This window comes from Anser cygnoides, chromosome 8 (genome assembly GCF_040182565.1).
Source record: "Anser cygnoides isolate HZ-2024a breed goose chromosome 8, Taihu_goose_T2T_genome, whole genome shotgun sequence".
NCBI classification, from domain to species: domain Eukaryota; kingdom Metazoa; phylum Chordata; class Aves; order Anseriformes; family Anatidae; genus Anser; species Anser cygnoides.
Genome location: NC_089880.1, coordinates 20,212,294 through 20,239,884, shown reverse-complemented (window position 1 = coordinate 20,239,884; position 27,591 = coordinate 20,212,294). Strand labels below are relative to the sequence as shown.

Below are 27,591 nucleotides of genomic sequence, written 5' to 3'. Positions count from 1 at the left end.
AGCCAGGGACTATTTAGTTAGCTGTTTGTTTGAACCTGTCATAAATTGACTTCTAGAATAGTTTGGAAGACAATGTGCTAATACTATTTTTAGGTGTAACTCTACTCATTTAATTTTGCGTAGTCTACCTTTTTTAGCTTTCAGTCCACATAACACATGCTGACTGGAGATGTTGAGGAAATGCAGCCTGGTTTCACATGTTACGAACCACAAATCAAAGTGATCCTCATGCTCTCTAAGAAGCCAATCCTTGACGAGCATGCTTTGCTCTGCCTTCTCAAACTGGTGGAAATGAAACAAACAAACAAACTAACACAACAATAGAGACATGCATGGTCACCGTTCTGCATCACAGCATGGCTAAAATGAGCTGAGCTTCCATTGAGATGTTTTCACTTCACCTGTTGCAGAACAAGGATGGTTCACCTTGCCTGCAGATTGCCTTCTACACTCTGTTTAGCAGTGCAGGTAGTCTCCCAAACAATAGCACAAAGAGCCTTATCAAAAAGCCTTATTGCAACTGCACAGTATTTAACTAAGAGGTTAAAAGTTTATTAAGTTGTGATTAAGTATGTAAAATGTAACACATTATAAATGTATTATTACAGATTTTATTATCAACAGTAAATTAAATTGGAATACATTAACATAAAACATGTTAAACAAAGACCAAAAAAAATGGTTACTAGTCAGGTCCTTAAAAAAAAAAAAGCTGTCAAAGGCAGCAGAAATTGCATTTGTGATGCCTGGGAAAAGAAATGGTTCCATTTGCACGGTAGTTTGGTTACAAAATAAGTTTTAAAGGGATGTAGATTCAGACTGTAGCAGATCTTATAATTCTAATACAAATAAAAAATTACAGTGCAGTTAAGCCAGAATTTTTGAGATCAGAATGAGGTGCTGGCAAAGTGAAACTGTGTTCTTCAGTGATGCAATATACCAACTTATTTAAATCCCTACCACTGCTCAAGGGTAACTTCTGAATTCTGGGTCAGACTACTTTGATATCATTTTTCTATGAATCTTTAAACAAATGTTTGTTTCTATTTTGGGTGGATGGGAGGAGAAAGATGAGTAGAGAAAGAGTTTGTGAAATGCTGTAAAAAAGACTAACTTTCATACTTTTATTGTTGTTTCTATGTATATAAAATGTCAGGATAAATTTTACTCAGTGTGGTTTGCTAACAAGCAAGAGAAATTAGACTGCAGGACTGGACGACAGGTATGTGCTCAATGAATCATGGTTAGAAATTTTTACGTATAGTTTAATCACTATATTTAACAAGTTAATAGAAGGTTACTTTTAAAAGAAATTGTACTATTAGGTAATAGTTGAATCACTATGTATGAATCATGATGTAAGAGTGATATACCTTAAGGGAACATGATGTCTTTCCTAGGACTATTCTATTAAAAGAAATCCCCTTTATTAATATATAGAATGTGACCTGCCAGACTAAGATTTATATGTGATTATACATGTATTTATACATTATATAAATTGTTAGATGAGATTCTGTTATTTTTCTTTGTGCTTCTGAGTACAAACAGGAAAATGTAATCTAGGAGGAACTATCAATAAAGCACGTAGTCCCTTATTGCACTTGGAACTTCTCAGGCTATCTCTAGTCATTGCTTAATCAGCATGATTGGTTGCTTTTGTACATTTTAAGGCACTGAGATTCCCAGCTCTGTTGATATTACATGGGAAAGCTAATATTTAACAAATGGTCTAAATTCCTTTTGGTCAAGGCACAGCTAAACCCTACTGACCTTGGTGCTTGGGTGATGAATGCCATTGTCTAGACACCTTCTGTCCTGAAATTGTAACCTAAATAAAAAGAAAATCTCTCTCTAACAGCAACATTAGCTAAAATCAATCAATTAATTAATTAATTAAAAAAATAAAATAATCCACATTCAGATACTATTTCTAATGTACTTTCAGCAAGATTCAGGACAATTCCTGAATTTTAAATGTTCAACGCCGTGCTTTTCTGTGTCTCACAACCTGCTGTTCAATATTTGTACACTGGTAGATCCAAAAGTCTGCTCAAAATATCTAGTATGATATTTCAGGTACTGCAAAGTGAGGTATCTTTCCTGAGAAGGAGAAGGAGTAGTCACCCCCACAGAGCATGACTGTGTTGGCTCAGTAGCCCAAGTAAAATGGGCATCCTTTTCCTGAGCCCAGAAAGAACATGAGCCTACTAAGGAAATGCTTCCAAGGAGAAGGTCTTAAGAAACTTTTAAAAATGTGAAAGACTCTCTAATGCCATGAAGCAGGCCATCACAATGGATCTTTAGCTGATCCAGATCTAGGATTTTTTTGTAATTCACACATTACTCAGAAACAAGCTGTGTATGATGAGAAATTAAAGAGAAAAAGCAACTTAGTGCTCCTTACAAATATGTTCCAAGTAAAAAACATACAAACAGATTGCAAAACACATTTAAGTTCAGAAGTTGCAGACTTCCAGAGAGACACACAGATAGAGACTTGTAAAATAAAAGTACTTTTGGTGGGTAATTATCTTAATTGGCTCCTTTTTTTAAGATCAACTTGTGTTGCTTTTTTATGATTTTTCTTTCTATTTAGTCTTGTAGTACAGAGTCAGAAAATGACTTTTTAGAACACAGTGATTTTATATATTAATATAATTTTCTGGATTTGCATTTCCAGATCAATGTATGCACTATGTCTTTTTTTTTTTTTTTTTTTTTTTTTTTTGTCTAGCTTCTCAATTGCCTCAGATAGCTTAATGTTACAGATCTTCACAGAGGTAAAAGAATTGGGAGTTACAACAGGAAGAAGCAAGATGCATATGAAAGCTTAAGTCCCTCATTTTTACTGAAGCTTAAAAGGATGAACTTTGTTTGATGAATGAAAGCTATTAATATGTCTTCTTTTTGTTGAGACACCAAACCACCAACATAAGTCATTAAATCTATATTTATCACAAGAGTGTAACTCATTTCCTCATCAATTTGAGCATTCTTGCCAATTCACTATATGTTTAGAAGAACATAAAAACTATTGAAAAAATGCTTTGTCTATTTGCCTTTTATTTAGTTTTGATTTTCTCACTCGAGTTCACCAAAACTTTAACTTTCTAGCAAAACTAATTTCAGACTCTAATCATGGTCATTCTCTAATGTAGCAGTGAACTTGTTACCATAAACTGCTTTAGAAGTGCACACACTTCAGTGTGATCAAAAGATTGAGGAGTGTGTTTTGTTGTTGTTGTTTTGTTTTGTTTTATTGAGAAGACATTTTCACATTCATTTAAACTGAAATCCTTTAGGGATTCTAGAGGCAGGCACTATATAAGTAGTTGCATGGTTTTGTTGTTGTTGTTTTTTCTTTATATTTGTAACAAGATTACAGAAGGGACTATTATTAGTTTTAGCTAATCTTATTTTAAAACGATTGTTGCAATTCTTATTTTTAATTCAGTCATTCTCAAAGAGGGGCTTATAAATCACAGAGATCAGCAGAACTTCCTAGCTAACTTTCTAGTAGCATCTTTGTATACTGCTCTAACTTCTCTCACTCATCACAACATCTGTAAGTCTTCACTTGATTTTAAATAAATGCAAATTAGTTTTACAGAACTCAGTTTTGGTATGATGAAATTTTGTACAGTCCTGTATTAGTAACCAAAACACCTGATGAAAAGAGTATTTTTGTTCTCATGAAATTTCTGCAAAAAAGCAACACATTTTATAGATCTTTTTTAGAAAGCTGTAAGAAAAAAAAAAGATGATGTAAATGAAATGTTAAATCTTTTTAATCTTTCAACAGATTACTGTAAACAATACTTTTTCCTAAAATATGATTTTTATCATTATATCTATTGAAGCACATTATTCATGACTTAACAATAGTATTTTTCTTGCCACATATATTCTTTAAACTTCTCTGGGGATATGTGTTTCATTCCAAGTATGACCACAGATTTTATGTTAATAAAAGAGTCTTAGTTTTGTCTATATATCTTCCCATATCAGGTAAATTTTCCTTCCACTCGTATCCATTTAACCGTTTAATTATTTCAAAACTTAAAGTATGTCTTCTTTCATTCTGTTTACCAAATTTTACAACTTAGACCAGAAAAGTGTAATGGAAATCAAACCTTCCATTTACATTTAATATCAATGCTATTTTCCAGACCAAGAATAGATTATTTGCCCGCCGTTATGAAAGCCCTGATCTAATGAACTATGCATATGCATACAGAGAAGACAGCAAGTCAGCACAGGCATGCACCTTCAAGTTGAAAAGCAAAAGTTCTTTGTGAAATGTCTGGTTGCAGCTGAGATGTTTGTGTCAGGACTATAGATAAACGGACGAAGACCTTCCAGAAAATTTGTAGTGCTAGCAATTCAAGTGATAACTTCCAGAGCTAATTTTCATTCAACAGTCTTTGGCTCATTCTGGTTTTCTTAATTATTAATTGTATGGTAATGGTATCAGCTTCCCTGTATATCAGTCTGAAAATGGATATCATTTTAATTATAATAATGTTGTTACAAGACTCACTTAATTATAGCCAGATTTTGACAATGAATCGAGTGGCCCCAATGAGTTTATTGAGTACTTCCAGTGACCCCTTGTAGGAAAAGGTGCTATTAACATCAGGAAAAGTGTCTCAATTGATTCCTCAGTGTTTAGGAGATTGTTTGAAATACCCAGGTGCTAGATAAATGCAAAGTTATATGTCTGTTATGTATAACCCATACAGACTACAAGAAATAATTATCATGCATAGGGGTTCACTAGCATGCACCCTGCCTCCCATTGACTTCATTAAGTCCCTGTGTGGCAGCAAGAGGCTGTAATTTGCAGATTCTTCTGAAGAACTGGGTCTTTACAAGGTAATCTCAGCATACATCATGTTTTCACCAATGAGTTTGATGGAACATAAAACAAAATTGTGGTGACAAGCAAATCCATCAATGGCACACCCAGTAGATTCCAATTACGTTAATTAGAGTAGACTTTCTAATGAGTGGAATGTCAAACACTGGATCCATGCCCAATGCTAATCATTCATTCATTTTGCTGCTGGTTCTAATTCACATTATGCCAAGGAGGTTTCATGCATTCTGACACCAAACTATGAGCAAAGTGCTTCTGCTTTTAGAAATAGAAACAGAAGTACAAACACAAGTTTGACATGCTAATTAAATGTGCCAGGGTGCAAGATATATTGCTAAATGTCAGTCTTTCGCTATAAATGTAAGCATCAGCCAAAGCACAGAAAGAGTGTAAAGAAGTATTTAGAATAATTCTGTGGCATAAACAAGACAGTGACAGTAACCATCCTGTTATTCTTAAAAGTCTACTGAAGTTGCATCCAAATAATAAGGAAAAATCTTGGAGGTAACCTTATTATATTAAAAGGGTGCTGAATTAGCAAAGGGAACTGAGTATAGAGAAGGCATGGAATAACTGTATGAATACTAACAACCTGATATCCAGCTAAATGCTTTATATTTGATCTAAGAAAGAGAGTTCTAGAAAGATCCACTTCAGAAACATAGGGTGCTTGCATTCACCTGCACCAGTAGTTTTAAGACATGGAAAGTTAGCTACCATCTGCTGATAATTAAGCATGTTTGAATTTATTTTCATATTAGCTTCAACCACTGATGAGGATGGATGTGCACTAGGGCACCCAGCTGTGCACTGGAGAGGCATCGACATGCATCCATCTCTTCTGATGGTTCAGCTGCAAGGACAGGAGCCTTTTCCAGAGTAGGAGGTGGGTAGATGGCAGTAAAGTCCCAATTAATTGTGGGATCTATCCAGACTTGCATTGCTTGAGATGAGTTTCTGTATTTGCCACCTACTTATTGTACAGAAACTCACTAACCGCTTTTTCAAGCTCAGATACAGAAGATATGCTTTCAAAACAATGCTGAGGATACAGGAAAGCTCAGGTGATGAGTATCTTCAGCTGTGCAAAGGGTGTCTGATGCTTCTGCCACCTTGAATGAGCAGTTGGGTAGTGATTTGTTTCTGGTACGCAGTTGTAGGTACCCCAGTTCAAAGAGGCCAACCTGTTAACACTGAATTAGAGATACAGTTTTAGCTGAAGTTGCTCCTCTGATTAATTGTACTCATAGCATCCAAATACCTCAGCTTCCACACTCTAATGTGCTGATGTTAATGATACTAAACAATATGGAAAGTGAGTCAAAGAACACTCTGCGTAAGGTGATATCCCAAGACATTATCACTCTAGTAGTGTATAAATATTTACCAGACACAAGACCTAACAGGATAAATTCCTGGTATCAGCTGTAAATTATTTTTTTTAATAAATAAATAAAAGGCAAAAAGTATTATAAAATGTATTTAAGATATTTAAGATCCCTGGAGGTTCCAAGAAATAAACTTCAAGCTGTAATGACTTTTCAGACTTGTGCCTATTATGTAAATCATTATACAGTGACTGAGAATAACAGCATTCTGTCTCAATTTATGTATGGATTAACATATTTGTATAAAATAAAAACCTACCCAAGCTACAAAATATTTCTTTTTAAGATTTGTCTAATTTTATCTGTTTATTTAATTTGGGCAATGTATCATATATACACAAAATACCCTTAACCTCTGACTTTATAATCAAAAGGACAGATGCATAAGAGTTTTTACAGTAGAAAATTTACAAGGAACTTATTTTAATGATATTAGAAATATTTTTTTAAGTGAAAAACAGAGCTTGATATGTTTTTAAACAGAAAACAGTGAGTAAAGATAATTTCTAAAAAATAATTTTTCATTTTCCTGTTTACAGCCACGATAATTCATTTTTTTTGCTTGCTTTCTGCTTTTCAAACTTTCCTCTTAAACATATTTTTTTAATCCAGAAAAAGGAAAGGGAAATATTAAAAGGGAAATTTTCATGTCCAATAAGAATGTAAAGTTAAAAAAATATGATTCTAAATTAACAGTGACAGGAATGGAATATCACAAATGAATTGAGTAGTTATATATCTGAAACATAAAGGCAAAAAAATAGGAAGGCCATTATTCTGTGAATTTCTACCTTTTGTTTAGATATATACCTTTGGGGAAAGTATCCAGATTTTCAGATATTTATTTGGGAGCTGTTGCAATTTATTCGTTGCCACCTCAAAGATTATTATGGATAACGTCAAGCTCTGTCCTATAACTCACAGGTCTGAAGTAAATGATCCTACTTAGTCATTGCAATGCTGTAAATAAATGATCAGGAACCAGGTTAACATGCATCCAACTCATCTGAACTCATAAAAGCCAATTCTGAATATAATTCACAGAGCCTTTCTGCTGAAGGTCAAATTCTGAGTGACACAGGACAGAGCATTAAGTCCATAAAGCCATTAAAGAAGATCAGTGATTTCTTGTATTTTATGTATACTGAGCAGCAGTGTGTTTCAGGTATTAGAAATCCATGCACTCCTTTCATGGTACTTACTAGGAAGCTTACCATACAGCTAGATTCTTCCACCATATACGGAAAAATAAAACCATAATATGGTTTATCTTAGTTATGACTCCATTCTGCAGGCGATTCTCTGAACATCAGTTCTGTTAGAAGTTGTAAAAGTTTGACAAATTGTCCTTCTGTTGGGGTAAATACCTTATAAAATTGTTTGTTTTACTTATGTGCTAACAAGGATCACAGGTTATTTTTTGGCTTTTTTTAAAGTTACTTATTTCTCATTGTGTTATCTTGTTGTAAAATCCCTTCCTTTCTGTTTTCCTTTTTACTTTTCTGTTGCACATGATAGGAGGTGAAACTCCTTTTAGCAGGTCTTCTAAGAGTTTTCACAATTTTACAGAATTCCACAATTTTTCTAAACTTGAACTGGTATGGAGGTAAAATTTGCTTACAAAAATATTAATTATTTCAAATTAAGCAGGTTTTCCATTCTCTTTTACAGGATTGTCTAATTCTTTGTAGAATCCATTGATACGTGAAGTTAGAAATTAAAACGGGCAATATTGATAAAATTGTCCAGAAGCACTTGTACTAATACAAATCAGTGTATTATTATAGGGTCAGTGGAGAGATGTCAAAATATATTTCATAAGGATCTTATTAGAAATCCAAAAAATATTAATTAAGAAAATCATCATTATATCATCAACCATTAAAAGTTTTTACTAATTTTAACAGTAAAGTTGATTTGAAAGGTATGACTAAAATATCTCACTGATTTTTTTTCTTATTGTCTATACATAGAAGTTCTTCAAACTTTTATTATTTTTATATAATTTATTTCATGATATTTATAAAATTGTTTTAATAATAATGAAGAATTATAATTCAAATCAAATTTCTTTCACTTATATTTTACAAAGGTTTAAAGATAAATATGTCACAAAAATTTGTTTCAAGTATTTTGGTAAATTAAGGATTAAATCAGTCTTTAGGTGCTCCACCTCCTGTATTAATTTATCCTTACTGACTTCAATGCATCATATAGTATTCTACATTTAGATTTTAATCTACCTTTGTGGCATGAAAAGTTCATCTGTTCCTTGTGATGTCTTCACTGTGTAGCACCTACGACCCTGGCTAACATTTCAAGGACTGGGTTGGCAGTCTTCCCAGATAAACTCAGAAGTTAGTACACTCTGCTAAACACTCTGCTAAAACGTCATGCTTCTACAGAAACTCCTTATAATAGACTCATATCAAATACATTGAATGCTTTGTAATACATAAAAGGATCAATGGGTCACATTAAATAAAAGTAGATTTAGTAAAATTCTGTAGCCTACACTGTATCATAAATTATTAAAATTAATGAACCCGATCCCTTCTGCAGATTACTCCATGGCTGACACTGGTGTAATTTCATTGATATTAATGATTCACTTTCAGTTTCACAGTGATGTAAAACTGGAATAATAGCATGATGATTCAGGTCTAATACTGTTAAATTAGCTGCACCATTTACATTAACAGATGGCAGGCAAATATGTCTTGCTTCATTCATTCAACCCAGGTGATTAAGGAGTTCTTTTTTCTGTCCACTATTATATGGCACATTAATCTATATGTTTCATATGCACCTATATAACAGCTTTTGGATCCTGATCTTCAAAAATGTAATTTTAGTATGGTGAGAAGTATTAGATTGAAGACTGGGCTGGGGGTTAGGCCAGGAATGGAATGAAATTTAGAACCTGAGCTATAATGCCAACATCTCTCCTCACTCAGGGATGTTTTCTTATCCTGGTGCATGCCTGTGGACTCAATATTGTTAATGAACTGTCCAGTCTTTCACTGGACCATTGCAATCTGTGGGACAGACTTAAGGCTCTGCAGTTGGATGGCAGTAACCCATCTGACTATGATCAACAGAGATTCTTTTGTAGGCTAGAAGGAATAAACAGATCTAGATTTACCTCCACTTTCTGATTTGAAATTCACAGTGAAAGACCAATACGGTCAGAGTGCACTGATTGTTTAAACTATTACATAAGCTAAGTATAATTAATTCATTGTAATATTCTGATAACAGGATGTTTACTTACATACAGACAAGCCATGTATTTAGCTTTGAAAATTTAAATAAGAAAGAAATATGATTTGCATGCCTCTGTAGTTTGTCCATACCATGAATGTTCAATATGGCTAAAAGTGACTTTTATAAGCAAAAAGCCCTGTGACTGAATATGTCTGTTAATGTGAGTGATTTTGACATACAGCTTTGCTTTTTACACACACTAATTCTTCGAAGTTGCAGTATTTTAACTGAAGATAAAAGCTTTAAATCATTAAAAGAATACCGCTATCTTATTCTTATCTTTTCATTAATATATATAATTAAAGTGGAATGGAATAAAGCCACTATATTGTAAATACTAAAAAAGCTATACATTCCTAATTAATATCATTTTAATAATATATTGCTTTGAAACATAGTTAGTACAAAATATGTTTCCCAGTACATAAAAATTGAAAAAAAAATTTTTTTTTGAAATCTTGTAAATATAGGTGAGTGAATACTTACAGTTTATAGCTGATTATTGGAACTGGTAGCCACAGATAACTAAGATACAAAACATTTTAGAAGTATCAATATAGAGCACTTCTTTCATAGAACAGGAACTGCCTGCAGAAAATATTTCCTTTTTTGTCCTTCCAGTTGTATAAATACACTATGGTCATCCAAATCTGAGGATTACAAAGGAATGTGTTTTTTTCAGTGAAGAAACTAATTTACGTTCTGTGAGATGAGTACCTCTTGGGTACCTAAGTACTTGAAAGACTACCAAACAGTAACGGACTTTCAATGAAAACAATTGCAAAGCTTATATTTGATGAATTTAGGTTTTGTTACATAATAAGGAAGAGTTGCAGTTAGATTTCAAAATTTCAAGATATGAAAACTGATTAAAACATTCAGACTAACTGGATAAAAATACTTTCACATAAAAAAAAATAAAAAAATCCTGGAGTTCTGAAAGCGGTGACTTAAAGCTTTTTCCTTTCTCCCATGCTATTTGGCTAACTTTTCTAGTTATTTATGTTACTGTTAAGTTTTCATTATTGTTCATAATTGAATATTCATATTCATCTTTATAATACAGCTACAATATTTGTTGGATGCATAGTGCAGTAATTTTCATCTCAATATGGACATTAAATAGATATGCTGTTATGCAGAATTCTAATTAGGTTCTGTTCCCAGTTTAGCAAGTGGAGCCATGCAACACGGTAGTTTCTACAGTTTTCCCATGTTCTTCCTTGTCTTTATGTTATTAGATTTGGTCCAAACAAAAGCAAGTTGACTCCTATGCACGTCCGGTGTCTTTGAATCACAGCAGGACTAGCCGTACTCTAAGTATCAGCAGACGCAGCAAACAAAAGGCTGTGGGTTTGAACTGCTAGTGGAACAACTGACACTGGAGCAAATAATGGATGATCAAAGAATCACAGAATCACAGAATCACAGAATCGTCTAGGTTGGAAGAGACCTCCAAGATCATCTAGTCCAACCTCTGACCTAACACCAACAAGTCCTCCACTAAACCATATCACTAAGTTCAACATCTAAACGTCTCTTAAAGACCTCCAGGGATGGTGACTTAACCACTTCCCTGGGCAGCCCATTCCAATGCCTAACAACCCTTTCAATAAAGAACTTCTTCCTAATATCCAACCTAAACCTCCCCTGGCACAACTTTAGCCCATTCCCCCTCGTCCTGTCACCAGGCACGTGGGAGAATAGACCAACCCCTACCTCGCTGCAGCCTCCTTTAAGGTACCTATAGAGAGCGATAAGGTCGCCCCTGAGCCTCCTCTTCTCCAGGGTGAACAATCCCAGCCCCCTCAGCCACTCCTCATAAGACTTGTTCTCCAGACCCCTCACCAGCTTTGTTGCCCTTCTCTGGACTCTCTCGAGCACTTCCATGTCCTTCTTGTAGCGAGGGGCCCAAAACTGAACACAGTACTCAAGGTGCGGCCTCACCAGAGCCGAGTACAGGGGGACAATCACTTCCCTAGACCTGCTGGCCACACTGCTTCTTATACAAGCCAGGATGCTGTTGGCCTTCTTGGCCATCTGAGCACACTGCTGGCACATATTCAGCCGACTATCAACCAGTACTCCCAGGTCCTTCTCTGCCAGGCAGCTTTTCAACCACACATCTCCCAGCCTGTAGCTCTGCTTGGGGTTGTTGCGCCCCAGGTGCAGGACCCGGTACTTGGCCTTGTTGAACTTCATACAGTTGGCCTCAGCCCATCGGTCCAGCCTATCCAGATCCTCCTGCAGAGCCTTCCTACCCCCAAGAAGATCGACACACACACCTAACTTGGTGTCATCTGCAAACTTACTGAGGGTGCACTCAATCCCCTTAACCAGATCATCGGTAAAGATATTAAAGAGGACTGGCCCCAGTACTGAGCCCTGGGGGACTCCACTAGTGACCGGCCTCCAACTGGATTTGACTCCATTCACCACAACTCTTTGGGCCTGGCTATCCAGCCAGTTTTTAACCCAACGAAGCATATGCCAGTCCAAGCCACAAGCAGCCAGTTTCTTGAGGAGAATGTTGTGGGAAATGGTATCAAAAGCCTTACTGAAATCAAGGTAGACCACACCAACAGCCTTTTCCTCATCCACTAAGCACGTCACTTTGTCATAGAAGGAGATCAGGTTCGTCAAGCAGGACCTGCCTTTCATAAACCCATGCTGACTGGGCCTGATCGCCTGCTTGCCCTGTAAGTGCCGCGTGATGACTCTCAAGATAATCTGCTCCATGAGCTTCCCTCACACTGAGGTCAAACTAACAGGCCTATAGTTCCCCAGGTCTACCCTCTGGCCCTTCTTGTAGATGGGCGTCACGTTTGCTAGCCGATGATGTGGTGATAGATGCCATGGTATTAAACTGGTACTTGATTGCATCTGGTTGAAATATGAAAGAGGATTTTTATGTGGGAAAATCATTATCCAGAGGTGAGAGAGTGGTTTATTATGTCCAGACTTCAATAGTTCTTCATGATGCAGCAGATACATTGCTGGCACAGTACCACGCAAATTTATTTCTTTGCTAATAAAGAGCCTTTGTGGGTTTTGGTTATTTTTTGTTTGTTTGTTTTTGTTTTTGTTTTCCATTCATGTGTTTTTTGTTGGTTTGGTTTGGTTTAGTCTGTTTGAAATACCATTAGCAATATGCAAAAGGAATGATGACTGAGTTTGAGACTTCCTTTTCCTGATAAATTGTATTAATGTTTTTCATTTATAAGTTACAGTGTCTGAATATATATGTAAATAGAAGAACCTCATCTGACATATAATAAATTATAATTAAAATTAAAATAATTTCACTGAAAAAAAATGAAATTAAAATTTTCCACAGAAAAATACACATTTCCTGCTGCTCCAGCTATGATCTTATTTCTTCTTGAAAAAAAAAAAAAAAAAAAAGAGAGAAAAAGACTTCATAACACTCCTTAGAAGTCAATACTTGGACTCTGTCACAGCAAGGAAGGAAGCAGATTCCAAAGATAAAGAAATACCAGGAGACTGCAGGAAAAGGGTTCCCCCTGCAATACCTTGTCATCACCCTTTCATTAAAGAAACGCCATTAAGATATATTATTTTTAAATTTAGCTCCATCATGATACAGATGTCTTCAAGAACAACTTTTACATGTTTCTTTTTTTCTGGTAAGCTATTTCTTTAAATGTGGGATACCATGAAATATCTTCAATTAGGTAACTGTAATTTTATCTGATTGATCTGTGATGTCATGTAACCTGTAGTATGTGTTGTACCTCATAAAATAATAATACTACTTTTAAAAAATCATCTTTTTCTATAAGGGTGTAGCAGCTGGTATTGAAAGCAAAACATCTGTACTACACCCAGGAGTCAGTGACTATGCTACTTTCTGAATTCGTGTTAGCACATTACTTGTTCCTGTGCATGCATAGACTAAATAGATAAATGTACAAAATATTCACTTCACAAATATGAATTCGTCTGTCTCCAAACCCTTATTTTTGTAGCTTTCATTTGGAATTTATTCCAATGAATAAATGATCTTGAACAAATGATTTTGTGCAGCTTCTTCCAATGTAGTGCCATTTCATTGGGAGTTGACCTACTGCTGGAGACCGTTTGTTCTGTTGAAATATATAAATCTAACAAAAATGAATATATTTTCAATGTTCTTGACTCATTTTTCACCATTGGAAGGCAGAGACTAGAAGGTCTATGGTGATATCTTGGTGCATAGCTCATGGAAGGTTTGAATCTTGTTTAATACTTAAGTTTGTTCTATGAACTTTTTCTCAGCACAGCTTTGCTTTTAACCTTTGCCATCTTGACAGATTCTCCAGGACATTACTTCCTTTCATGCACCACAGTATAAGCTCATAAACCCCCTTTGGTTACCTCCATGCAAAGTACGAACTAGTGTCACAAGTAATTTAATTTGCACTGTCTTGTATGTTATGAACATTCTTTAAAGGATTCCATTGAACAGCCTGTATATATCTAAAGCAACTCTGAAAGCACACAATAGGTAGTTTTTGCTCTTATTATAAATCAAAATAAATCAAAATTCTGCCATAATTGAGAGCTGTGCATCTTTAGGCAGTTCCTTTCAGTAACAGCATTTTAATTAGTGTTACATATACTCCGACCTTTCTCAAGGAAATATCTTATTAGAATAAGAATGAATAATGTGACTTCCCTCCTGAAAGTAAAAACCTTGTAAGCTCACAGTACTGTGCCTTTCTGTCTTTTAGATTCAAATGCTGATTAAAGTTAAATTCCAGTCAGAGATAAGGCTCCAGCCGTGGTAGTAACAGCTTTTTGGGGAATGAAAAAATAAATAAATAAATCATATAGTTCTCTGATAGTCGAGAAAAAACAACTGTGTGTTGTGGAAAAGCTGGGGAGGGCCAGTTAGGCTGAGACTCAAAGACACTTTCTTTGAGCATTCCCTTCATAACAGATAACAACAGGCTGGTATAAGTCTATCATGATTTACTTGTGCATGATGAGTGAGAGTTACTTGAGTATGAAAGGGGATACTTCATCCTCTTCTAAGATGAAGATAGAAATATACTCAACTGCAGACCAATTATGAAGATATTCAAGTATTTTGAAGTCTGTTGAATAGGAAACACTAAGCTGCACTTGTGTGATGATTAGCTTCATTGAGTTCTACCAGCAAATGCAGTACTTAACTTCAATCAATGCCGAGGTTAGGCAAAGGAAGTGTACAGTTATTGATGGATTTCACAAGGGATATACAGAGCCATCTGGAAAGGGGTCACTCCTATGGAACTGCTGAAAAAGCTGGCACTCTGGATTTAAAAGAAAATAGCCACAGACTTCATCAGATTACTATACCTGAATCACTAGACAGCTGCATACTCTCAATCTCACCTTACTTACAGACTGCAGCATGCAATTGCTTGCAAACAACTATTGATTCTGTTAAAAATAAATAGGAATCTATTACAGAGGAGACTCTGCCATTTCTAATGTTCAGAAATGTTTTATTGCCTTCCTGTTGAAATAGTGATATCTTGCTCCAAGAAAATTATAAGCCTAGGGAAAAAAAAATATATCCTATATCTTTGGGGAAAAAGGTCAGGGGACTGCACACATTGGATTCAAGATCAAAATTATGGGTTAATGTCTGAAAATGGGAATCCCAGACAGCTGAGAGTCTAGCAGAAATAACAGTTCAGTTTAAACATTTAACTACTTAAAAGTTATATACATGCAGCCGGTCAGTTTCAAGTTGTTGGGAGCTATGAAACAGTTTATAAGGTGAAAAGACAGGGAAAGGAGATACCTATGCTAAAGCTATTATCATTATTAACTATTCATATTGTGACATTTTCCTTTAGATTTTTTATTCATACCATGCTGAGTAGTCCATAGTGTTGTTTCTGTAATTTACATATACTTGGAATAATCATTAATAAATTGTATGACTGTGTTTTGCAAATTTTGTCTTACACTAGGCACTTAGTGCACTGCATTTTATCACTTCCTAAATATATGTGATTTTTCATCTGGTGCAACTTTCAGATAATATCCTGTTCAAAGTCATGTAAAATCACTATATAGGTGAGAAACCTATAAGTAACCATTAGAGAGTCATCTACGAAAAAATCTTTTTATTATTGGTAGTTCTTTCTCCTACCACCAAAACTGAAATACTGCCTGAGCACACTGTCAGGCGATGTAGTGCTTTCTTCCTGGAATCTGTCTTCTTTATAAGTCATGTCCAAAGTCAGGCTCTAGGCCACTCTGTTTTGGAGATGAGTTGAGCCTCCCCTTTAACAGTAACAGTGCCAGTGATCATAAGAGCTGAGTCTGTCAAACCAGCTACTGCAGTCAAATGTTATAGATCGTGTTCTGTAACGGGAAGGAAGGAAGCTCTCATGTATCTCTCGGAAAGATGAATATAGGCTTTCTGCATTATCAAGTATTGCTTCTAGGTCAAGCAGAAAGTGAAGTTGCAATTCCCAGCTCTAAGGCATGGGTACATGTGTTACTCATCTAGAAAGGTTATTTTCTGTTCAAAATAACTTTTCTGCAGTTTGTGATTATGAAAAGAGCTGAAGAAATCACTTGAAGCATATATGCTAGAATGAAAAGTCTTAAATTAATAACATGATAAACATTTGATTAAGTATAACCTGAGAGGCAGTGTTCAGGTATTCATAAGGTCCAATAAGCTGAACAAAGGTAAGCCAAAAAGACGGTATGCATTTAAAAAGAGAAACTTAAAAAAAAAAAAAAAAAGGCAGCTAAATTCAAGTGCAAGTACATGAAAGCAGATGTTGTAGTCAAAAATTGGGTTATAGTTTTATAAATCTCAGTTAACACTGCACATTGTGTTAAGATGCACTGACTAGGGATAGAGGTATTTATACACTTCCATTGAGAAAATCACTACTTTCCTAAAAAGTAAGCCCATGAATAACTTTACTCTTCTGCTTAACATTAATCCCATCCATATAGGCTGCATACATACCTGATTTTTCTGTATAATTTCAAGTATGGTATTTTTGAAGGTAATGGGTTTATTAGAGTGACAACAACTGCAATGAAAAGGAGATTGAAATCAGAAACAGATAAAAACAGATATTGCTACACCCACAAACAAAGTGCCAGCAACTCTGGCTAATCAAAAGAGTCATCTTTGAGTCTAAAAGACTAAATGTAGGTGTTATCACATATTTAATTGTATTGTGTAATAGCACAATGCAATCTTGGATTCTTTTTGAAAATGCAGAATAGAATTTGGCACAACTAAATATGCATCTTCTAAATAAAATAGGTAAAATGCAGTATATGAAAATGATACAATCAGTTTATTCTTAAAAATGTGAATTTTTCATCCGTCATTTTGTTCTAAATTAGAATTTTGTGCTTCAAAAAAAGTTGATGACTGCAAGAGGATTTGACAACATCAGATACAAAGGAAACTTTCTATGGCACATGACTGCAAAAAGAATTGTAACCTCTGCATGAGTGAGTTGAGTTCCTTTGTCACTGCATAATACTATGAAATTTGCTGCCACAGTTCTGGTGGGACTAAAAATATAGCACATCTAAGACACAGCAAAAACACCAAAACCTGGATGCAAGTGACTGTAAGAAGAGACATTTGTATTCTTTAACCACAAACTTGTTCTTCAGTCCCAAACTGCTTGCCAGCATTTCAGGGAGCCCACAACAACCAGCAGACAACACAGAAGGAGAACCTGCAGGCTGTGTATAATGAGGGGGCCTCATAAATCAGAAGAGCATGTTAATTATATGTAATATAACAACTTTCTTTAGGAAAAAAAAAAAAAAAGTAAAAAAAAATAGTAGATGATGCGAAAAGGTGCTACTACATTATGATTTTAGTCCCAAAACAGAAGCCCGTGACAGCAGGCTGAACTCCGTGTTAATCTGCTTCTTCAAAGCCTCTATTTTTAGGTAAATTAAATTCCTTGTCCATCGCCTATGGCAGGCAGGGTTTCTATAGGACAATGCTTTGAAAGTTCCCCACAAACCCACATCCTTTTAACTTCCAGATTTCCAACTTTTTTTTTCAGTTTTTAGGCCTGCAGTATTGTAGTTTTAATTTATGTTAATGAATGATTGGATTATGCTACTGTTGCCAGAGCATCTGATATGTCTGCATTGCTCCTCTGTTCTGTGACAATACCTTCAGTGATTAGCTGAGCACATTTAAACATTGTTTGCACTGATGAATAAACTTCTATGCGGCTTTTGAGCAAGAAGATAGTGGCAAAAACTTTGAGTATGTGGCAGACAGAGAGCCAAGTACGGTGCATTGGCGGCAGATTAGCCATCAATGCTCCACAGTGGAGAAAGAAAAGATTAAATGATCTTCATTTCTAGTTATGCTGGAGACTGTTTACAAGCAGTAATAACCTTCAGGTCTGTCCTTTCAGTTTAACTCATTAATTACTAGTCACATATGTTTAATCTATTTGCATGTTTAGATTCTGTATTATATTGATTTGTGGCAATTTCTTCAGCCCTGTCACATCTACTCTGTACTCACACTACAAACTTAAGTTTTGTTCCATGAATGTTTTTCAGATTACCATAAATCTAATTTTTAACTGGGAGGGTAAAAATCAAGATAAATTTTAATAGAACATTTAGTTCAGGTAAATACAATTCTCGTTGTTTTTTCTTTCTGTTATACTCAGTTTCTCAGATAGCATTAATTTCAAAAGTGGATCCCACTTATTGTATTTTCACAGTGTTTTGTGCTGCACATTTAAATAGAAACCATCAAGAGTTGTTATCCAGTCCAACAGCCAGTGATCAATGACAGATATAGATCCAGTTTGCCTGAGACAGGGAAGAAAGTGAACCTGGATCTCCTACTTCCTTGGGTTTTGTAGCAAACACCAATATACTAAACTCAAAAAAAAAAAATCCTCTTCTGCCCGTATGAGAAGTGCTTGTCAATGTTCATTTTATTTGAGCCTATCTATGCATGTCTCTAAAATGTAAAGGTATTTTCCCCTGTAATTCCATCCTTCAGTGACATCCAAATTTGTTGAGTTTTGCTATAGGTATCATTTGGACTGTGATTTCATCTGTTTTGTGTAATACAAGATGCAGAGATTGAATGCTTCTGATACACACAAACCCATTCCTGTGGCTGGCCATGGCAGCACTGGGAATTCACAGAAGGGGTCACATGATTGGAAAAAATAAAAACTTGCCAAAGTCAAATTTTCCAAAGGTCCCAAGTAACTTAGAAGTCTGAGTTTGATTTTCAGGCACTAAGGAGCCTTTGATTCATGCTTAAATTAACATATATATATTACATATATATACAAAAAGATTTGGGCATTGCAGTGCAACATACTCTTCCTCTCCAAGTCCAATATCCTTGACATTTGGAGCTCATCTACAAAGGAAGTGTGAGGACAGAAATCCTCCTTTACACATTATTTATTTGCCTATGATAAATAAAACAGTTCAGCATGAGATGTTTAGAAACACACAGTTGAGGCAGTCCTGGGCTCAACAACAAGGATTTTGTGATTTGGAAGATGCACTACCCCCATTTCCTGCAGTGGTGTATAAATTACACTGGCAGTCAAATCAAAGACGTCACAAACTTAGACACGCAAGACACGCACAAAGCCTATCAGTCCCCCAAATTTGACAAATTAGTGTTTTGTAGCACTCTTTCATATATTTTGAACATTCACTTCATATATCTTGCAGTTAAATACCTTGTTTTCTAAATGTCTTCAACAAAATACATCTTAAATATATTTTGTAAACTAGGAAATATGTTGTCTCGCAGTCGTTTTGTACTTAGAGACTTCTAGTTTCTTATCTCTCTGTTTATGTAAAATATAACACTCCTCTGGAAGTCCATGGAAAAATATCACATTACAGCAGCAAAGAAAATGGCTGATGCTGTGGATCGTGCCCTCCAAAATTTTGCATATTTTAAAGCACTCTAATTTTTTCTTCAGAGAATTCACAGCTCCATCTTCAGTAAATGAAACAGGAACTGCTTACTAATACTGCTGACAATATTTGTTTGAGAAACCTAATTTAATAATGTAAATGAAGTGGAAGTAACTCTTAGCAAATATATCCCTTAAAGGCTTTAGAATGAGAGCCAGCCTATAGAAACAATATTTCTTTGTAGAATGACGGTTTAAAAATGACTGCAATGATTTGTAGGATAGGCTATTAAATTATATTGTTTGTATACAATGGTTGCTCTGAAGAGCCTCACAGCATCTATTTGTAAGTAATTACCCTTAGCGTGGTATTTGCCACCATCAGCTTGGCTTACCGTTACCTCTACTGGTAAGTAATATAGTCAGTGAACTCTCAGGTAAAAGGCAAATGTTGAAAGGCTTCATTTTGTACAATCGTACAAAATAGCTGAGTGTAGAAACCAATAATGCTGATGAGGTGTTCTAAGACTCCACTGGCCTTATATCCCATTTCTTAATATTTTTCCAGTGATATAAATAACAAATGACACGAAGCTGAAAAAGGGGAAGTTCAGGCTGGATATTAGTAAAGGGTTCTTCACTGAAAGGGTTGTTGGGCTCTGGAACAGGCTCCCCAGGGAAGTGGTCACAGCACGAAGCCTGACAGAGTTCAAGAAGTGTTTGGACAATGCTCTCAGACACAGGCTCCTCTGTGGAGCCAGGAGTTGGACTCGATGATCCTTCTTGGTCCCTTCCAACTCAGGATATTCTATGATTGTATGATTCTATACTAGTTCTGTACTTCCTCATCAATACCTACTCCACTGGCATGATGTTAAATAGTAAGAGCACATGGCTCCCAGGTTCACTAAACTTCTATAGAAGTATGCTTCAAGAAAATAGGCTGTTTCTTGCTCTCAGTACAGAAGAGTTTTCCAAATGACCTGTAAACAGTGAGTCCACCTATCTTCAGCAATAGAAACCTGAGATTCTGCAGTTTGCTTTCTGGCACATATTATTATTCCGTGCACAGATTCACAGAGCAATGGTACAGGCTTTTTCTAGAAGGACATTATAATGTGAGTCAGCTACAGCCATGAATTTTATTAACTTTTTTTGTTAGATACCGCATTAAATGGCAACACTAATGCACAGATGAGCTCTGCAATGTTCCTATTCCAAGGCTGAGCAGATGGCTGTTTCGATGTGTGCTTGCTTTCATGTTCTCCATTTCATGCAATGTCCCTTATCTTAGGCAACCCACTTACATTTATGCTGCCAGAGAGCCTTTAAACTTACTGGAAGTTTATGGAGTAAAGGGATGGTATGGTGGAAAAGCCAGAGGGAAAACTCAGATAAGATTCTGGTTGTGCTTTCTCCTCTGCTTGATTAGCTCGGGAAGCTTCTTAGATTGCCAGTCACTTTTGTGGAGATGGAGGAACTAATTTGGTAGGGAAAACCCAGCTGAACCCTATTTCAAAACCTGAATAAACCAAAGGTCTAAAATGTTCCTTTCTCCCAAAATAGTTTTTGTCACATTTTTCCTTTTGCTTTTTAACTCTGTACAAAGACCCATATTTACATCTAACTATAAAATAATTTTTAGAAGGAATAAACAATTCAAACAGTAGAGAACAATAAATACTACAGGTGCACAGGCCCTTTGGAAAGTAAGTCACTGATGTTACAAGAGAGGTATTCAGACTGAACCACTGAACGTTCAGAGGCCACTGTTCTGTTCCCATTGCAGCTGGTATTTTCCTTCTCATTTGCATTTAAATGCAGGCTGATCCAGATATTCACTCTTCTTCCCTTGACAGGCTTCTATTGCAGGTGGTGCAAAATGCTCAGGTTTTTTTTGTTTTGTTTTGTTTTGTTTTGTTGTTTTGTTGTGCTTTTTCTTTTGGATCAGCCTCCAACCAGCGCTCTGACTTGTTCCTCAATGATACTTAGAAATACGGAGCTTTCCCAACTTCCATGTGCCCCAGCCCACTTGCTGCTATCGGATGATTTTACAGCAGGAAGCCTGTGGACAAGGAGCTGTAACTTGGCCGAATATGCCCCAGCAAATTGCCCCAGCAAATGACTGATTGCTGTGGCACAAAGCAGTCTGGTGCAACTTGCGTATGCTGCCAGCTTGTTACTGCAGACGGAGGCTATGCAAGCACTACAGAATGACAGTGTTATGCAGCTCCCCAGAACCTGGCTTTAGTGGAAATGTGGAAATCTGCACAGGCTGCAGATTACTGGCAGTGTCTGGTTGAACTGCCACCTGTTAGAATTTGAGAGTATAACCTCAACCACAAGGAAATGAAATGCAAAAACCAGCACTCAAGCATATGACTTATAAAGTATGCTTAAATGGTAAACAGCAATGCTTTGCTTTCCACCTGTGATCACTGTGCACTACAAATATTGGTGTTTATCTCCTTATTATCCCAGCTGAAGAAGCAGCACCAGAATGCAATAATTATGAGATTCAACAGCCAGTAAAGAACTAGTGAAGGCATCAGTTACCAATTCTGGATCCTATTCTGTTTCACTTTAACTCCCAAGATACCCTAGAAAGACATACATCTTCCACTCAGAGATCAGCACTGAATGGATGTCCACAGTTCTCGCCAGTTTTCTTATGCCATAAGACTTTATATGTGAGAGGATTTTTTTTTGGATATTCACAAAGAAATGTGGAGAAAATCAGCAATAAGCAGTGCCCAAGTCCCCTTTGTCTGAAACACCTCCCTGGCTTGAACCCCAGCAGCTGTTGACTGGCATTTGGCTCTTATTTTTCTTTAAGCAACACACTCCCGATTTCTCTTTATTCCTTCTGACACTCGTGATCCTCTTACTCACACATACGAACTCCCCTTTGATCACTTCTTGCTATTTCGTACACATAAAAAAGGAAAAGATTCACAACACTTTGTTGAGGACTGGAGAAATTAAATGACTTGCTTGAGTTATGAGAAGAAACTGACAGAAAAGCTGAATCGTCAGTCTTGTTCCTGTGCCATAATGATAGAATCATAGAATCACAGAATCATAGAATGGCTTGGGTTGGAAGAGACCCCAAAGATCATCTAATTCCAATCCCCTGCCATGGGCAGGGACACCTCCCACTAGATGAGGCTGCCCAAAGGCACATCCAGACTGGCCTTGAACACTTCCAGTGTTCCACTTTTTATAAGCCCTGTTCACGTACTGAAAGGCTGCAATAAGGTCTCCCCAGAGCCTTCTCTTCTCTAGGCTGACATACCCAGCTCTCTGTCTTTATTAAAAATGAAAGGTGAAGATCTCCATCTCTCTGATCTGATAGAGCTTTTCATCCACCAGAACCTACCAAGTCCTTCTCCATAGGGATGCTCCTAATGAGTTCTTCTCCCAGTCTGTCCTCATGTCTGGGATTGCCCCAACTCAGGTGCAGCACCTTGCACTTGGCCTTGTTGAACCTCATTACATTCCCTTTGGGCCCACTTCTCAAGCTTGTCCAGGTCCCTTTGGATGGCTTCCCTTCCTTCTGTTGTATCAACTGTACCGCTCAGCTTGGTGTCATCTGCAAAATTCCTGAGGCTGCACTCAATCACACTGTCTATGTCATTGACAAAGATAATAAAGATATTAAACAGCACTGATCCCAGGACAGACTTCTGAGGACACCACTCATCACCAGCCTCCACCCGGACATTGAACCATTAACCACAACTCTCTGGATGCAGCCAACCAGTCAATTCCTTATCTACCAAACAGTCCTCTTAATTTCATTTTCTGTCCCTATTCTGTATATATAAAATATGTCATCAGTATGCATCAATACTTTCTTTTATTTTAATTTTGAACTACTAATTTACTGTTTTAGCATGATGAGTTTGTAAATGATCTTTTTCTAGCTGAACATCATGGATGTGAACATTAGTTGCACAGTAAGAACAGACTGAAAAGGCTAACGGCATTGTCAGGGAAGCAAAATGAACAACCATCACGATCCATATTCCTTGCTATATAAGGGGGAGAGTCTTTTACAGAGAGTTTTGAGAGTTAAACTCCTCAAGGTCTTGTTCAGACATGAAACCCAATCAGCCTAAAGTAGCAGAGGAAGTAATGCCATGTATTTCACAAACTCCCTACAGCTGGTTGAGCACCCTTCGTATCACACATAGCCAAGCTTTCACAGCCTAATTTAGCCTCTTTTTCATTTTAATATTTTTAAATCCAACTAGAAAAATTGTATCATCTATGCACAGCAGGATGTCCCATTATATGTGAAATAAGCTTTACTGGTATTACAGAAATAACAAGTTCATTCTTGACTCTGTGTACAAAGCATAATTCAGTTCCGTAAAGCTTATTGCATTCAGAAAACCCAATAGCATATGTGAGCCGTATGTCATTCTGCCCTTTCACAACATTTACAAACTGATACATATCTCTTCAAGAGGATAAATGTTTTCCTAAGTCAAAAAATGTCAGCTTTAGCTTGGACTGCATTAGCTCTGTTGAGTTCTTCAAATACACACCAGGTTAATGAAGACTAAACCATGGTGGGCTATGCTTTTTGATAAATATTGAAGTGCTCTTTGATCCTGATAACCCACAAATGTTCAGCATGAGTGAGTTTTCATGGTCAGCATGCAATGATTTTGATATTTGACTTAATCTGCAGCCCAGTGCGGTTTATTTTCCTTATCTGGATGGTATGCGTAGAACGAGAAAAGACAGAGAAATTAAAAACAGCACAGTAGTAGTGCTCAAAAGACTTTTTTTCTTTTTTTCCTGTTTTAAAAAAATTCTGAGTCAAGTTGACCCGTGACTTAAAGACACCTCTACACAAAAGACTTTGCAAACAAAAATGCACTGTGATGCCCCTGCTTGTGGTGGACAATATCCACTTTTGCACTGGAGAATACAGTTTAGCTGTCCATTCACTCAGTAGCTTTCTATCAGGCCAGGAATTAATAATAATATTTTGTACTTGTATCAATGCTTATATAGCACCTTTTTATCCCAGGCTCTCAAAGCACTTTACAAACATTAATTAATTAAGTCTCACAACAGCCCTGTGAGGCAAGGAGCTATTAGGTGAAATAATTCCTTTCGGTTTCTTGCCTTTGCCATAGGGAAAAGAACTGGCATAAAGAGCTTAGCTTGTGCCAGAAAGATATAGCCTAGAAATAATGCTGGCAGCGCTGTATGTCTCATCACTGCAGGAACCAAGCACTCAAAATCTTTATGCATTAGCAGAACAAGAAGCAGTACCACAATCCATGAGCTGACGGAGAGGAGGGAGCCAGTAGCCTTTGCTAGCTGAGCATGATGTCTTTGTGGGCATACAGGTTATTATTTTAATCAGAAGAAATAAAAAGTGAGAGCTCGCCTGCTAAGTTTTCTAATGCTCTTGTGGATCCTTAATAACAATGCATGACTCCTCAAACAGCAGTTAAGGCCAACTGGTACATAATTGAAAAGAATGAGAGTTGCCACATCTCTAGGCATGAAGAATTACCAACACAAGCTGAAGTTGTTTCCTGGATCTGATAAAATTAGCAGTAACAAGGTTATTATGCAGACAAGCCAAACATGAAAGAACACAAAGATAAAGGATGACGGATAAACATGTGACAAAGTGTTGTTTAAAAATGAACACAAAGGTTTCAGGCAATGAGTTCAGATGCTGAAGCACAAAACCTCAGAAATAATCCAGTAAATCTTGATGTCTCATTTAGGGGCACATTTGGTAGCTCATTTTGTCTATTTATTTATTTTTATTTTTTTGCCATTCTAAAGGGAGACCAACAGGAGAAACAAAGCTTACAAAGAAAAAACCAGACTTACAGCTTGGGAAAAATAAATAAATAAAAACTAGACTTATAGCCTGTAAAAAAAAATAATGCCATCTGAATTCAATGTTTAGCCAAGCACTGTTTATCAGGGTTTCATTCTGTGCACTAAGAACATAAATGGTTTCTTTTTTCCTGGGGCCAGATTTGGATCACTAACTTGAGTTGGGCCTGAGGGAGAAACACAGCATGTATGATGAGCTGATTAATTACCAGAAATCAAATGCCTTGCAGTCAGAGCAACGTGCTTGAAAGAAAGCACTAGTACTGTAAAAGTGGTGCATATCTACATGCATGCATAGCCAGGCAAGAAGACCATGGGGATTAGGTTTCACTGTAGCCTGAAACAAAGGATTTAGGAATGATTGTTTATCCTTGACAGTGTGACCTGTGCCAGTCTTTATTAACAAGGGCTTTCAGTATATGACATTTAAAGTAACAGAACCCTCTTAAATAAACCTCAGGATTTTACCTTCTTAAAACATCACTAGGATTTCAGCTGCTTTTCAAAAACCGTGGCAGTGATTCATAATTAAAGGTTAGGATATGTCTTATTTCAAGCCTTGTGTGCATAAATATAATCCTTTTGAGTCTGTCTCTTAGGAAGAGCTCATTTAAAGTGGAGTGCAAATCTACCAGAAAGCCATAAACGAAGGTAGAATCATATTAAATAATATGAACATTATATTGGCAAGCTTGGAAAGTTGTTGAAAAATAACAGGATAATAGGAGATGGGTGAGATCAGTTTAGTAAATTTTCTCTGTCTCTGAAAGTCATGTGTATATATATATATATAGAGTGTATGTATATACATATATATACACATATGTAGAAGCCTAGTAGAATTTTTTTCTGTTTTCTATACAAGATTATTTTAGAATTACTTTCTCAGTCATGAAACTCAGAGAAATCACAAACTCACCAGAGTCTTCCAATGTATCATTTCATGCAGTCCTCCGATACAGAGCGTCATCTTGTCTGGATGAAAGTTAATGGATGATTTAATATAAAATATTGTTAGACTGCTTTAAAGTGTTCTGTTTACAGCTGTCTGTTCTGGTACTTATTTGTTCCTTCCACTATTTGCTTGCTAGACAATAAATAGTACATTGTCATCTCACTTAGAGTATTTCTGCAGTTTGAACATTTTTTCCTGTACCTATGAACTACCCTTTGAACCGGTAAATGTTTCAAAATAATATGGGTGCTGTAAGTGAGGCTGTAGCAAGGATCTGACAGGCTGACTGGGAAACCGCAGAAGACCAAGCCAGATGATGGTTTCCTAGTTACAGACGGTAGTTATATAACCTTGAGAGAAATCTTTGCCTAAACAGTGACTGGCATGATATGTCATTATGTTCACTTGGATTCATTCAAAACTAAACTAACTTTTTTATTATTTTCTGTTTTTCCTATCCCATTTTTTCTGTGCTAGAAGAAATATTGCTTAAGAAAGGGTATTTTGTCCAAACTTTCACATTTGCCTCTGCTATATTATCAAAGGATAAAAGGCTATTTTAAACAGCTGTCAAAGCTCCCCAACTCTCCAACTCTCCTTTCAACTTTTTATGCAATAAACATTTATAGGTGATTTTTACTTTTCTTTTCTTTCCTGATGACATATTTTAAATGGGTGATTCTGAAAAATGTAATATCTTACTGCTGTCAGACACAACAGAGGACATTGTTCATTATTTCAGTATTGCACATGTCTTACTTTCAGCCCAATGACCAGCATGTTCCTTGACCTGAGCTGGGAATCAACACATTTTTTGAACTTCTTTCCCCATCTGGGAGTAAAGAACCATCCAGCAGAATTAATTTGGCAAGTTTCTCCGCTAAGCATGCACAAAAAGAGCCTAAAGAACAGAGATCCTTTCGATCCCACAGTCATGGTTCCCTGAATGCAGGGACAAAGAAAAAGATGGCAATCTTGGATTTCACTGAAAGAAATTCTGGCAAAATACCACTGCAAGACAGCCACGAAAACTATCATTTATACTTCCCTAGTACACAGGTGCCGCTAGGTATGTTTTTTTCCAAATTATAGCAATTCTGTACAGCATGGCAATATGTATAGCAAAATATATATACATATATAAAATAATTCTAACAACTAGCACCCCTGAAAGTGGAGAAGCCACAAGCACCCTCTGAATTTACTGGAACGTCTCCTGAACTCAAGTTCCCACTTGTGATCTGCCATAGCTTCCCCACAAACCAGTGGAAGGATAATAATACCATAACATCACTTGGCAAAGTTGTGAAA

The 27,591-nt window shown here is 36.3% G+C and overlaps 1 long non-coding RNA gene across 2 annotated transcripts; it reads right to left on the bottom strand.

Annotated features, from left to right (window-relative positions):
• Positions 1 to 4,305: 4,305 nt before the first annotated feature.
• On the bottom strand, positions 4,306 to 26,384 carry LOC125182218 (uncharacterized). 2 transcript variants are annotated; one of them, XR_007161516.2, is made up of 4 exons: positions 26,245 to 26,384; positions 16,523 to 16,589; positions 10,024 to 10,187; positions 4,306 to 6,075 (listed from the first exon to the last, which is right to left on the bottom strand). It is a non-coding gene; the product is annotated as an uncharacterized lncRNA (long non-coding RNA). The 2 variants fall into 2 exon arrangements; XR_007161515.2 differs by lacking the exon at positions 10,024 to 10,187.
• Positions 26,385 to 27,591: the final 1,207 nt, after the last annotated feature.